General features: G+C 35.9%; 1 long non-coding RNA gene across 1 annotated transcript; it reads left to right on the forward strand.

The window, feature by feature from the left end:
• Positions 1 to 5,611: 5,611 nt before the first annotated feature.
• Positions 5,612 to 13,896, forward strand: LOC132626462 (uncharacterized). Its single transcript, XR_009577323.1, has 2 exons — positions 5,612 to 6,346; positions 8,517 to 13,896. It is a non-coding gene; the product is annotated as an uncharacterized LOC132626462 (long non-coding RNA).
• The last annotated feature ends 376 nt before the right edge of the window (positions 13,897 to 14,272 follow it).

The following is a 14,272-nucleotide window of genomic DNA, read 5'->3' on the forward strand; positions in this document are numbered from 1 at the left end:
ATACCAATTAGAATAAAATAGCACGAAAGAATGAAAGAAAGTGAGAAGAAAATAATCACTTAAATCTTACGATAACAATATAGAATAAAGTGCGGAAATAAAAAATACACCCAGGGCCTGGTTTAAGCCATACAAGAGCATCTAAGTGAAAATATACAAGTCTGGAAAATAATAATGCATCAAATCTGTCTATGCCTCAGAATAGAAAAGTAAGACGTAATAAGAGGAGTATTCAAGGCAGCGAACGTCTCGTGCTTACCCTGTAAACTCGAAGTGGTCCTGATAGAGACTATCAGCCACGGGCAGAGGCGAATCCAGGATTTCATGAAAATGGGTTTACCATTGCTTTAAGATAAGATACAAATTTTTATGGGGACATCGACTTCCTGAGCAAAAGATAATTGATTACATTTGAAGGAGAGGGTGAAATTGTCTCTCTTTGAATTTCTGGAGCTATATGCGAACTAACGGATGGACGGCTACTAGAACTTGATTGTCCAATGTACAACTTAGTCACGTATTATCCATTTTGATTCCTAAAAATTTAAATAACTATTCAACTTAGTCACAAATTTATCTCTTGCAAATTCATAAAAAATATGGGAATTACACCCCTTTCACATTAAAATATAAGGATATCGCACCCTTCCAAAATTTGTAATAAAATAGAGGAATCACACCCCATTCGCAGTCAAAAATAAGGGAATCACACCCTTCCAAATTTATAATAAAATAGAGGAATCACACCCCTTTCGCATTCAAATATAAGGGAATCACAACCTTTCACATTTATAATAAATTAGAGGAATCACACCCCTTTCGCGTTCAAAATTATAGAGAAGTGTTCATTAACGTCTATCGAGCTCGAAATTTAGTGCAAATACGATCCAAGAGGTCCAAAACTTTATGGCCGCAGTGCAAATGGTACTTCTCCTTCGAAACAAAATGATGACTCCAACCTAAAAATGAAAATTTGTCAAATTCCTTAAAAACCCACCAACCCCAAAATTCAAAAGAACAAAGAAAATAAGCTTTCAAAAGTCAAAACCCATAAACCCCAAAATTCAAAAACTCAAAAAAAAAAAAACAATAAAATTCAAAAACCCAAATTCAAAAATCAATAAAAAGACCAAAAGGGTGTTCGAAATTCGAATTCAAGACTTACCGAACACCTTGTTGCCCTGAGATATTTTGTTTTGGGATTGGAGAATAATATTAAAATAGAGAATAAATATGGGAATGCAGAATAGATTTTGCCTTTTGAAACTTGGGTCTTTAATTTTACTTGATGGATTTTGGTGGGTTCATTGCTAGCTTGCAGCCTGCAGCTTAGCTATCAACGATGGGTTTCTAAGTTTCTTGATAGTCATGACTCATGAGTTCATTGTTACAGTGCAACCGAGGAGTTTTTTTTTTTTTTTTTGGAGTTGGTATAATTAGAAATAAAGGAAAGAAAGGTATATGATGTGATATGAAGTAAAAACACTTTTTTACTTGAGTAATCGTATAAAAAGGAAGGTAAAAAGGTAGCTTTAGGAAAAAATAGCAAAAATTAAAAGGGATTGAACCCATGACTTTGAGAATACAAAGATAACCTTTGACTAGTGCTCCACTCAGCCTATTACGACCATGCGTTCACTTAATTAATATTAGATATATTTTAAGAATTATACACATAATATATCGAGATTAGTCGAGTGACCATGTGTTCATGTGACCCAAAAATTATACACAAATTCGCCCCTGGCCACGGGAGACGGAAGAAGACCCAACCTGGAACTCTGCACTCGAAAAAGAATGCAGCAAGTGCAGGTTAGTGCAAAACCACAGTACTGGTAGGTATCATAGGCCGACTAAGTATAGCCAACATAATCCTGACAATAAAGCAAGATAGGCAGATAAATCAACAAGTATAAGTCTAACATAATCGAAACTAAGTACACGTCATCGCCTAAGGCCTCATTTGTTTGCACTTATTGGAGATCTGAATCTAAATGATTCAGACCTTAAGCCATTAAGTGCATTTGTTTGCATTAAGATCTAAGCACTTATTGGGTCTGAATAGGTCTTAATCATTAAGATCTTGAACCAAGTCTTAATATCATTAAGAGTTATTTTTGTATGAAACTTTTTTATTACCGGCTCCAACCCCAACCCCAACCCTTCACCTTAACCCTACCCCCACCCACTTTCCACCTCAACCCCACCCCACCACCCACCCACCTTCCACTCTAACCCCCCACTCCCCACCACCCCCACCCTACCACCAACCCCAATCCAAGCCCGCACCACCCACCCCCACTCCCCACTATTCCCACCTCTCATCACCAACCCCAACCCACCACCTACTCCACCCCCACTCCCCACCAACCCCACCCCACTACCCCTCACCCCAACCATCCCCCACCCACCCCCACTCCCCACTACCCCCACCTCTCACCCTCACTTCCTACCCACCCTACCTCTCACCCCTTACCCCAACCACCCACTTACCCCTTCATCCCCACTCACCACCCACCACGACTACAAAACATCTCCACCATTACTAGTGAACATAAATGTTTCATTTTTTTTATCAAATAATACTTTATTTTATTAAATTTTATTTATTTTCTACTATTTAGTTACTTTTTAATTTTAATTTTATATTCATTATGTTTAAATAAATACATTATGCACGTTCAGGTATTAAGAAAACAAACAGTCTTAATCATTCAGTGTTCAGACCTAGAGACAACATCTTAATCATTCAGATGTGCATTCAGATTCAGACGTCTTAATCTTAATGAAAACAAATGAGGCCTAAGTAGAGCATCTAAACCCAAATGTGCCAAGTCTCAATATGTCCAATCCGAAACCAACATCACAAATAAAGCACCAAATCATCTCAACATAAGCCATGATGCAATGCAATGCAATAATGTATGAATGCAAATGCAATGCGATGTAATGCTATGTACACATGTACTCCAGACGAAATACCTCCACGTCTCGGTAGCACAACCCAAGGTGACTTGTGAAGTATAAGTGCTACTCGTCCTGGATCTTTGCCCAACAGACAGACGAGACTCCGGATCTTTACCCACAGAGGGTTTTCACCAGCACCATACTGGGGGACTCGCAGAGCCCATGCACTCACTTAATCCACTATTCCAGGACAAACATCGGATATCAGACTCTCACATCACTCTCATCCAAAACCGAGCCAAGCTCATTACAGTGTTTTATCAAGTATCAACAATATATCAACAGTATATCATGAAGGATGAGAATACGTGCAATGTATGTGTCAACATCAATAATCGAATCAATATTACAACACTAAACATGGGTACGCCAAAAATATCATGAAAGACTACACAAGTCATATAGAACTCCATCCTCGTGTGCACATCAACCAGTAAGATACGGCAATGTCACAATCAAGATGTAACAACAGTTCCCAATATCTACTAACAACACGTGGCATCGATCCAACACAATAGAACAATAAAGTCACAACACAACGGGGTGGCTAGCCCCAATCACACAACAGGGCCCAACCAAAGGCAATATCCAACCCAACATCATACTCGAAGGTTTATATGTTGTCTCCGACAATATCATCTAAATATATGCTTCGCTACACGAAGTCTTACCAAGGGTAAGCCATAACCTACTTGGATGGCTGAATAGCAATACATCAACAATCACTCTTTAGCCTTGCCCTTCCGCTGAGCCTCAAGATCAAATAAGTCTAGTCATATTCAAAATCTAGATTATAAATCATGAAGATTGATACCTATATTGCTATCATTCAAATTAGGTCAAAACCAACCCTAGAATTTAAAGAAACGGGCCCCACAAGGACAAACGGGAAACTCGGGGGTAAAATATCAAATTAAACACTAGGTGATCAAAACCCATCAACTAATTGCTAAATTAACTCAAAGATTCACCCAATTTCGAAATTCAAGAAAGACCCCCAATTTTGGGTATGAACCCTAGCTCTTAGATTCAGGATTCAACACTAATAATGGAAGATATATGATTAATAACCTTAGATACATCATAATCTAGCATAAACCCAATCAATTTCATCATTTAAAAGCCTAAGAAAAATATCCATTAAATCAACTTTTTATCTTCCATTACTAAGGAACTAATAAGGAAAGAGGAATTCTAAGATGATTAGTAAGGAGATTAGCAGGACTTACCACAAAGAATCCTCTAGCATAGTTTCCAAGAGCTCAAATTTCATAATGGCGATAAATGATAGACTAAGGGCTTTTTAATAGACACTTAATGAAATAACAAGCCCGATACCGCTACGGCAGCATCGGGACCGCTATGCCGCCACCACCACGGTGTCCTTTCAGATCGTCGGGACGGTCTGAGCAAAACAGGCCTCGCTGCCCCAGCGGCCATCCCATCGCAATGGCTGTGCCGCTGGGACGGCACTAGTGCCGCTCTAGCGGACACCTGGTACCAGAATCCCAAATGTTTTTCCAAGTTCCAACCGAAATCCCGACCAACTCCCGAGGCCATCAGCTCACAAACCACACACACAGACTCATATAAAAACACTGTTGACACCAAATTTTTGACCTCTCGTAATTTATTTCAATCACTCAGAATCCTCGGATAATAAATAAATGAGCTGAGCATTTTTAAAAGCCTTTAGTGATTTTTTATTTCTTTCCCTTAAATTAACAAAAACAAATAAGGATTTTCATGCATCATAAATTTTATTTAGAGGTTATTGAACATTTTCATGATATTTCCGTTAAATTTAATTAAAAAAAAAAGAGGAAGCGTTCTTATTTAACTGTTTAAAATCATTTTGCAAATACTTCTTTCCTTTTTATTATTTACCTTTGAAAATTTGAATAATTAAATAACTTAGGTAATTAACTATTTAGTCTTTTTAGCCTCTGATTTTTATAAAATTAGCATAATTGTCCTTAAATGTCTTAATTAGGCTAATTAAGTAATTGAGGGATAATTATTGCAAAATTGAGCTTTTTATATAGATATACTCTTGCCTTGGCCATAATTAATTTAGCCAGTCGATAATTTAATGAAATTAGAGTTGTTTTGCAAAAATCTGCCTGTTAACATTTAGATTTAAAATAATAGGCTTAATTTAATTTGCAAAATTTGATTTAAAAGGACATGATAAAATAATTATGCTAAGTTAATTAATTAATGTCATTTTAGGCCCATTAACAACTTAACCAACCTTTTAAAATCTTTTAATAAAATAATTACGGCTAATTTTTCCCGTAATTAAAATTTCCTCCAATTTTAATTTCTAATTAAATTTCTAATTTTTTTTTCAGGTATTAAATATACCCAATATATACACCAAAGTATACACATATATATGAAATATGTATGTATACACTTGGTGTATACATGAAAGTTAAGGCCCCTTTTAATTTAAATTCGGATTTCGACCGAGTCAAGCCCAAGCTAGGCTGCGACCCGCCCCAATCCCTTTTAATTAAACAATCATGTATACCCCCCCCCCCCCCCCCCCTCCAACCCTTAATTTCATTTCCGCCTTTTGCAAACAAAGGAAACCCCCCCCCCCCCCCCTCCCCCTCTCTTTTTCTTTTTCACTGTCCTCTCTCTCTCTTTCCTATTCGGGTATACCCTAGAGGCGCCACCTCTGAGCTCTCTCCCTCTCTCATCACGCAGATGGATAATATTCCGAGCATGCACGGTCCTCACAGATGTAGTACAGCCCGAATCATGAAAATAATTAATGTTTGGTCTCCTTTCCATTCAAACTTGTCCCAAACGGTACTAAAATCCCTCCTTTTATTCTTTCGTTGCATTTTTAAGTCAAAATTACGATTTTTCTGTCAATTAATGTTATATTGCTTTATGATTTTGTGCTATTTTCTATTGGTCTTCGTGGGTTGACTCAGATCGACTTTGAAAGGAACGAATCTGGTCGTAGATGTTGTTTTACTTTAAATCTTAGATGTTGAATTCATTTTCACTTGAAAAATAGGATTTGTACCACATTGTGGTTTCAGTATTTTGCACAGCCTTGGGGGTTCTATAAATAGGATCTCAACCTTAAGAAGTGGAAGAGGTTTTGGAAGGTGAAAAAAATGATAGCAAAATATAGAGGAATTTGAGAGTAAAAAGAAGTTGAAAAACTCAGATTTTTTGAAAAAACTTCTTAATAAAAATATATATTATTTTTAAAACCCAGACTGAATAGTTGGGGCTTTTAGTCAAAATATTTGGTCCTTACTTCATTTCTTTTTTCGTGTGGGTGTGGCTGGGTTGCTGAGATTTGGAAGCACAGAGGCTCCCAAATCCGTTCTTTTCTTGGCTGCGCACTTAAAAGGTAAACCTTAATTTAATTTATTTCACTTTGTTATTTAGTATTCTGCCTAGTTTAAGTATGTTTGTAAGATTAGTTATATTTATATGTTTGATGGTGTTTATTTGTTAAGTATGCCTTGTTTGGTTCTATGCTTAATGTGTGCTTCATTTAATACAAACACAGTAAGGATTAGTGTAAATGATATTGTGAAGTCCATTTAGGAAAGAGGCTGCTTGAATCACTTATTGGCTTGGTTTGTTCATGGGGCTTCAAGGTTCAATGATAAAGATGTGTGTGTGAAGTGCCTTTGAAAGTCCATTTCCCTTTCCCTTGTCTTTTCTTGATTGTTTTGCTAGTTTATTGATCATGATCCTAAGTAGAGTCAACAGAAGTTCAACTTAATTAAAAAAAGGGAGGGAGATGAGACAGTCTACGTGTTAGTAGAGATGAATGTGGATGATTTGCTGATATTGTGTGCTTGAGATTACAGTTGAGTCTCATACTTGGTTGACTAGACATGAACTGCCCCTATTATGAAGTGAAGTCCTTTTTGTCAAAGGTCTTAACTATGTTTGTTTGAATTTGGCTAGTTGGTTTGGAAACAATCCCTGATATGTTCTCTTTCTTTTAAAAAATAAGTAAATAAATGAACACTTAGACAGAATATGAATCTGTTTGCTGAATCTTTGAACATATAATGGTAGGTTATCTTATTTTCTCTTTCCTTTCCTCTTAAATGATCTTGCTCAGCTAGAATAGAGTAAAACAAGATAAGTCAATGGTCTGTTTTGTTTGTCAATCAACACTAAAAACAAAAGGAGTATCAGGTTCATGCCTTAAGCTTACAGTTTGATAGGTTGTTCATGGCTGTATTTATGGTTGTGTCATCATCTAATGTAGGCTAGATTATGTATAATCACCTACGATTTATGACAAGTGTATGCTAATTGTCCATGACTCATAGCAAATCTTAGAACTATTATGATTATGGCACTTGAGTGTCAATTTTGTTTCCCTTCTTGGTTTGCTCAAGGCTGGCTTTCCTAACTGAATTTGTAGCCTATACACGTGGTGTTCATAACTTGTCCTGTTGGTGTGTCACAAGTCCTTCACTTAGGAATAGTCTATCCCTAAATGTGCAGAGTTTGACAAAAAGGGAAAAGTAAAAAATGGATAAAGGTGAATAATTGTAGGAACTATAGGATCAAGTCCTCATTTAAGACTAATTACAGTCAATCTAGTTGACAGCTGGTTAATAGGTTGACTGTCAACCTATAGCTTAGTCATGATCATGTTGGAACTAAAAAGAAAAAGTAAGAAAAATAGAATGGAATGGTGTCTAAGAGAGGTTTGTTCTCTGATTTGTGATTTCTTCTTGTTGGTCCTGCCCTATTAGTTATTTTATTTAAAAGATGAAGTAAATTTATTATAAAAAATAGACTGATATGGCATACTCTTGCACATGTGTTGCTTTTCATCCATGTATGGGCCTTAATTTGGTAAGTGATCATAAGTGTTCCAATTTTATAATTTCAAGTGTTAAAAGAAGAATGAAAGGAAACAACTTGGTTTTGATTTGTCCAAGTCCTGAACAGTTTGGAGATTAAGGTTTTACCTTGAGACATGAACGCTTTCTTTGTTCTCCTGTGTGTATAAGTAATTGATGTAATAATAATAACCTCTTGTTTTCAAGCTGCCTAGGCTTAAAGATGGACACAGATAGAAAGAAAAACTTTATGATGCTAGTCTAAGTAAAAGAAGAGTATGGAAGGACAGAAGAGAAAGAAAACAGTATTTGAGAACTTAAGAAAAGAAAAATTTGTCTTTAATCTGCAAAATGTCTAGTCTAATTTGGTATGTGAAAAAGGGTAATAAAGATTATATGTGTAGGGGTTGAGGTTGAAAACCACTTGGCTAGGTAGGGAAGGTCTTTTAAAGACATCTTAGGAGAGGATTGAGAAAGGGTCAAGCATTGCTTGACCCATAGGATCTTTTCTCCCAAATAAAAAATTGTCATGGCATCCCTCTCAAGCCTATGGCGGTATGACCTCCTACCTCTGCATTTTGGTGATTTCTTGTCTTTTTGTTAAGGTTATGGAATCATAAAAGATGAAATTTCTTGTAAACAAGTTAGTTGTTCACTAGGACTGATTGGCCTGGTCTTGTTGCATTTGTCCTGATGTATCTTAAGGAAATGGTTGGATCAGTTGGATGACGGATGATGATTTGGAAATTGTAATAAAACTGGACAAGGGAAAAGCTGTTTTCAAAAGAGGTATACTGATTATTTTGGCAAATAAAGTAGAAGAGTCTTTTATTTTGTGAAGATAACATGATGATATATGACAAAACCTTTAACAATTGGTTAAGTTAGGATCATGATTTCGACCCTATGTAGATTCTATGTGCATTGATGTGGTTTCAACCTGTATTTTTTAAAAGGTGATTTGTTCTCCCTTGCATCCTAAGTCCTAATAGTGCCTCTTTTGAAAATAAGGAGGTCAGTGGTTCTGTGTTTAGTCAAGATAGCAATGAAGGCTGATTTTTTTTTTTTGGGGGGGGGGGGGGGGGGTGTTATATCTGACCCTTTTCTTTATGACACTTTGAACAATAAGTCATGCTCCCTTTCCATCTTCTCCCTTGAACTGTGTTGTGAATCCATTAATCTAAGGGCCCCAGTAATAGATGAAGCTGAGCCTAATCTGGTTATGTTGAAGAATTAGTTTTCCTTCTGAGCAACATTAAAGGTTAGTTAGAAATATGTGATACTTGTCCAATTTTGAAAAAGATGAAGATTAAGAATAAGACCATAACTAAATTAGGTGCATCCCTTTAAAAAATTAATTTAGACCTTTCTGTAAATGAGATAGAATCAAGAGTAAAAGTTAGGAAAATTCTAAACTCTGAACTTAGAAAAATGTGGAATTTCTATGCATTTTTGAGACTTTGACCTTCCTACTTGCTTAAGTTATGTATAAAGATGTAACTGTTGTACCTGAGACTTGTATATCCTATATGGGAACCTGATGACTTGAAGGTCTCTTGGCAGTTTTTTCTACGAATGATCCTATCTTGGTTTTCATTACTGCTTGTGTCTTGAATTGGGTTTTGTGAGAAATAATATAGCATCATATCAATAAAGGGTTGTTCCATTTTAAAGAGACTTCCTGATTTGCACCTGCCTGGTTCTGTTATGCTATATCTATGGAGATTATGGTTTGGATCCTCCTGTTTATCCTTTGTCTTCTCTAGAAGAATCACTTAGACTTTGGAACATAATATCCTAAAAATGGCAAGAGTCTTCACTTGAATTTTCCATAAACTGTCTAGGCTCATTTGAGGGTTATGCTTAGATAATTTTACATATACTTCATGTATACTAAACCTGTTGTGATTTTACTATACCTAGAAGATAGTTCTTCCTTATCCTTATGTGTCTCTATACTTTATCACATCTGCCTGATTCAATATTGTCCAGAATGACATTATTTTCACATGACTATCACTGTTGTGATTATTTGGTTTAAGTTCAGTCTAGGCTGTACTATGCCCATACAGATCACTTTTATTTTCATACTCAAGTAATTTTATCTCTCCTCTACTTGTTTCATATGTTCTTGTTGGCTGATGGTTGTTCCATACACATGTGTATTGGGCCTATCCTATTTGTTCTAAGCCATGTGTGGGTGTATGTGGATCGGTGTCTTTCATGGTTGTTGGTTGAAAGGTAGTTTATGTAAAAAAGGGATCTAGTTTGAACCATTTCCTAGTGACCAGCCACGTCGGAGGTTCATGAAACCTCTTGGAACTTGTGCGGCATCAGGAATAAAAGGGGTGATGACTTGGGACTTGGCCTTCCACCACCTAGTTTGGAATTTTGAGTTTGAGGACATGGAACATACATATGCCCCTCACATGAGCTTATGAATAAATAGGCTATGTTTCTTATATGTGTGTATATTTATGTATAGAATGGATTTATAAACTGTAGTGTGTTACGTATAATATGTGCATATATCATATGTATGATAGGAACAGTAAATATAAACTAACCGGGGTCTTTTGTTTTTTCCCTTTCTATTGCATGGCCACTTGGGCCGAAGTCCATCCACCCTATTCGAGTCCAAAAAAAAGGAAGAAAGGGAAGCTAATATATTGAAGGCCCAATTGTTGACACGCAATTTTGTCCCACTTTTTCTTCAATTAATTTTATCTGTGCTTCTTGATCGTTAATAATTTGGACGAGTTATTTCAAATTTACTTAAGAAAGCACTGTATTAATATTTTCAATATTTATTGCACGGTTATTTATTTTAATAAGAGGTTATATTATATATATCTGAAAGTGGCTAATCCTAGTCCAAATTATTTAGATGAAGATGTCCAAATAAATTAATTAGGAGAAGAAAATACCCAACAATTTCAGTCATTTGAAGCCATTTTTACAAGTCCAATTCGGACCAGCCCATTTTTTTAAATTCTACCCGATCCAACCCATTTTCCTTTTCACCCAGTCCAGCCCAATTAACTCCCATTTCAGACCAACCCAGTCCATTACCTAAAACGACCCGACCCGACCGGCCCAACCCATTTCCCTTCAATTGTTCATCATCAGCTAAACAAAAGGAAAACCTAGCCGCACTCTCTCTCTCATCTCTCTCTCTTCGTCATCTTCCTCTCTTCCTCCCCATTTCTAGCCAAAACCCTAATCCCTTTTGCCATTTCAGACCATGCTCGGCCATTTTGGGCAAGATTTTATTGAAATCTGTCGTCTTCTTCATCTCTCTCCCTCTCCACTTCTAGAAAAAGCCTAATCCCCTTTAACCGAATTCAGACCGTGCCCTTTCCATTTTCACGAAATCTTTTGCTTTAACATAAAACTTTCAGAAGTTCACTGCAAAAGATCAAAAAACGAACAGCTTTATTCAAATTCAACGGCTCGTTTTTGACTCGTTTTCGAAATTCAAGTTCAAAAATCCCGCCTGAAAATCTAAAACCCTAAACATCGCCTATAAATACTCTCTTATACTCTCAGCCAAAAAAAAAAAAAAGAGGACGAATCCCTACTCTCTGTTTTTTAAGTATCTGGTTCAATTCAAAAAAAAAAATGGATTGGAAAACGCGAGTATTTTTCTGTCACAAGAACCTTGAGTTCCTTTTTTTCAAAATCTGGTCTGAACCCTACTTACATTTTGAAATTCTGGACACAAACATAATTTCCCCTTTTTTTTAAACGAGAGTATACTGTTTCTGTCGATATCGAGACTTTCGATTCGAAAGGTTTGTCAAATTTGAGTTCGTCGTGTTCGAACGTAGATTCAAGACTCATACCCCTGTTCACTGCACACGACAAAGGTCAGTGCAATCCCTTCCTTCCATTTTTTGGTTCGTTTTGATTTATGACGTGTGTTTGGATTCCCTGTTTGCACGTTTAAAGTGTTTTAGTTTCAAGTTGGTGCTGCGATAAAGCTTGTATGTCCGATGTCGCAAAATAGGAAGTTATGACCGATGTCGTAAAATAAGAAGTTACATTTATCTTTTTGATAATGGTTGTTGCTCATTTAGTATATTCAGTGTTTCACTTGAAAATAGGGCTTAAAATCTCTATTTGATGTTCATATGAGCCAGTTTTTTGAAGTTAGTCAATTATAGTTTAATCTTGTTCAGTGAATTTCATGCCTGCTTAGTGTGTTAATCATGTCGTTTGATTGTTAGTTGATTTAGATTAGGCATCAAACTTGCTTGCGATTAATATATGTCCTGTTTTTGAAGATCATATTTAGTTAATAATGTTTCATGAGTTTGGATCTGGATAGATGACCTGTGGTATGTTAGCGATGTTGTCGCCTCAGTTAAGTATGCATATATTGAATGCAGCCCTGTCTAAGTTAGATTTTCCTGTTTGAAAGGCCACAGATTTTAATGAACTTGAAATCAGAATACTGTGTGTGATCAGTGTTGTCCATTTTGTTAAATGTGCTCAGGCAGTTTAGTGATGAGTTAAAACTGTCCCTACATGTCTCTAGATTTGAGCTAAAACTCCCTAAGGTCCTTTTATATGATTTAATTTGGGTATGCCTTTGAACAACTAAAGGTGAAACTAAGTTAAGTTATGGGTGAATTTTAAACTTGTTTAAACTGTCTGGTAATAGCAACCCCTTCATCTTGTCGGATCAGACTATGGATAAGTTCTATAAAATTGAAAGGGGGAATAAATAGACAGCCTTTGTTGTTATGGATGAGATTTTGAAGTTTGAAACATGATTTATTCCGATTACTAAGCATTTGAAATAGTTTACATATAGCATTATAAAACGAATATGTTCGACATACACTTTGCTTCCCCTTCATCTGAAAAACCGAAACATATCCTTACCTTTATTTCATTTGTCTAAATACTCGTGTGTTGGTTTTGACACTGTTTGGTTTGAGTTTGAGTGAAGGATTGATTTCATGATTCATCCGCCTTCTTAAGTAAAAAGGATGGCATTAAAGTTTGCTCCTTTCTTCCTCTATCGATTTTTTTATGTGCTAAGTTCTTTGTCCAAGATATGACGAGTTCCATTTAGTCTCTTCTTCCACTCAACTGCTCATGTGCTATTAAAAGGAAAGCAGGGAAATATTACATAACAGTTTGTAGAAGAAAGTAGAAATCACTATTGATTGTATGCTTATGTTTATCATTAGAAGTGCAACTTGTGAATTTTCAGAGTCATCTTGTTAATTTAAGAACCAAAGTATAACTGGGAAGTTTCTCCAAGTTTTGGTATGTTGAAACAGTCTGATAAAGAGGGAGCTGGATCAGCTATATATTCATCTAGATCTTATTTTAATTGAACCAGTTTAACGCATAGGAATTATAGGGTCTAGGTATATTGAATTCTTTTTTTTTTTCAAACGGGTATAAACATCTAAGTGCAGCATTTCCTTTTGAGTCTGGTAAGTTGATGTACAATATGCACCAGATCCCGAGAAATTGGCAAATTGTATCAGCCGTGCGCTGTTGGTGTTATCAAGAGATATAATTCAAAAAGTTTGCCTTCTAACCGTGTCCAAATTTAACTTCTTGTGATCTTATTGCTTGAGCAGTCACTGCCCCCAAAAAATATTCATTGAAGCCCAAAATTTCTTTTTTCTTTTTTTTTTTCCCTCTATTTCCTGTTTCTCTTTGAATCTTGTTAGACATTTTGCGGGTTACATTTTAATGATTCCATCTCGTCTATTTATTTTCCATATCCAAATCTGCTTCTCGTTCTAATCCTTTTCCTTCTTTTTTTTTTATTTGTTTCGCATGTACACCGGAGCCGAAGAGTCTCATTTGAGACTCAACGACACCACTTACGGAAGCCCGCATATCATTCACCGTCTTCGCTTTTACTTTGCTTAAGCGGAAAAATGCAGAATGTTGCCACTACTTCGTGAATCCCGAAATGGCTCTCGTCATTCCATGTTGCCATTGTATTTATCTGATGGTGTGATTAAGCTTGCTTATATGACTAACCTCTTTATTTCCATTTTTTATGTCATTGATTGATTAACGTGAGGCACTATATAGTTATAGCCAAATTTTACTTGAGGTCCACTATAGTTAATAATAGACCGTAGGCGTTTATTTAGAATAGAACATTTAGAATATAAAGGGAATTGAGCAAGCCATTAGCTATCTTCATTCAACCCTCTTTAGCTTCCGCCCAACATTTGAAACATATATTAAAACAACCCTTACAGAGTTTGTATCGACCTAATATTCTTTCTATAAAACCTTTTAAACGTTTACTAAAATTAATCTTACAAAACGACTGTTCTAATTTGTTAGGCAGTGTAATCTATTTTCTCCAAATATATATAAAATGTTATATATCCCGCTTCTTTTAGTTCATTTATAACTAAGCCCTTTTTATGTAAATCATTATTTTCTACAAGTCCTATTTTAAATAGCATTCTTAT

This window comes from Lycium barbarum, chromosome 2 (assembly GCF_019175385.1).
Source record: "Lycium barbarum isolate Lr01 chromosome 2, ASM1917538v2, whole genome shotgun sequence".
NCBI lineage: Eukaryota > Viridiplantae > Streptophyta > Magnoliopsida > Solanales > Solanaceae > Lycium > Lycium barbarum.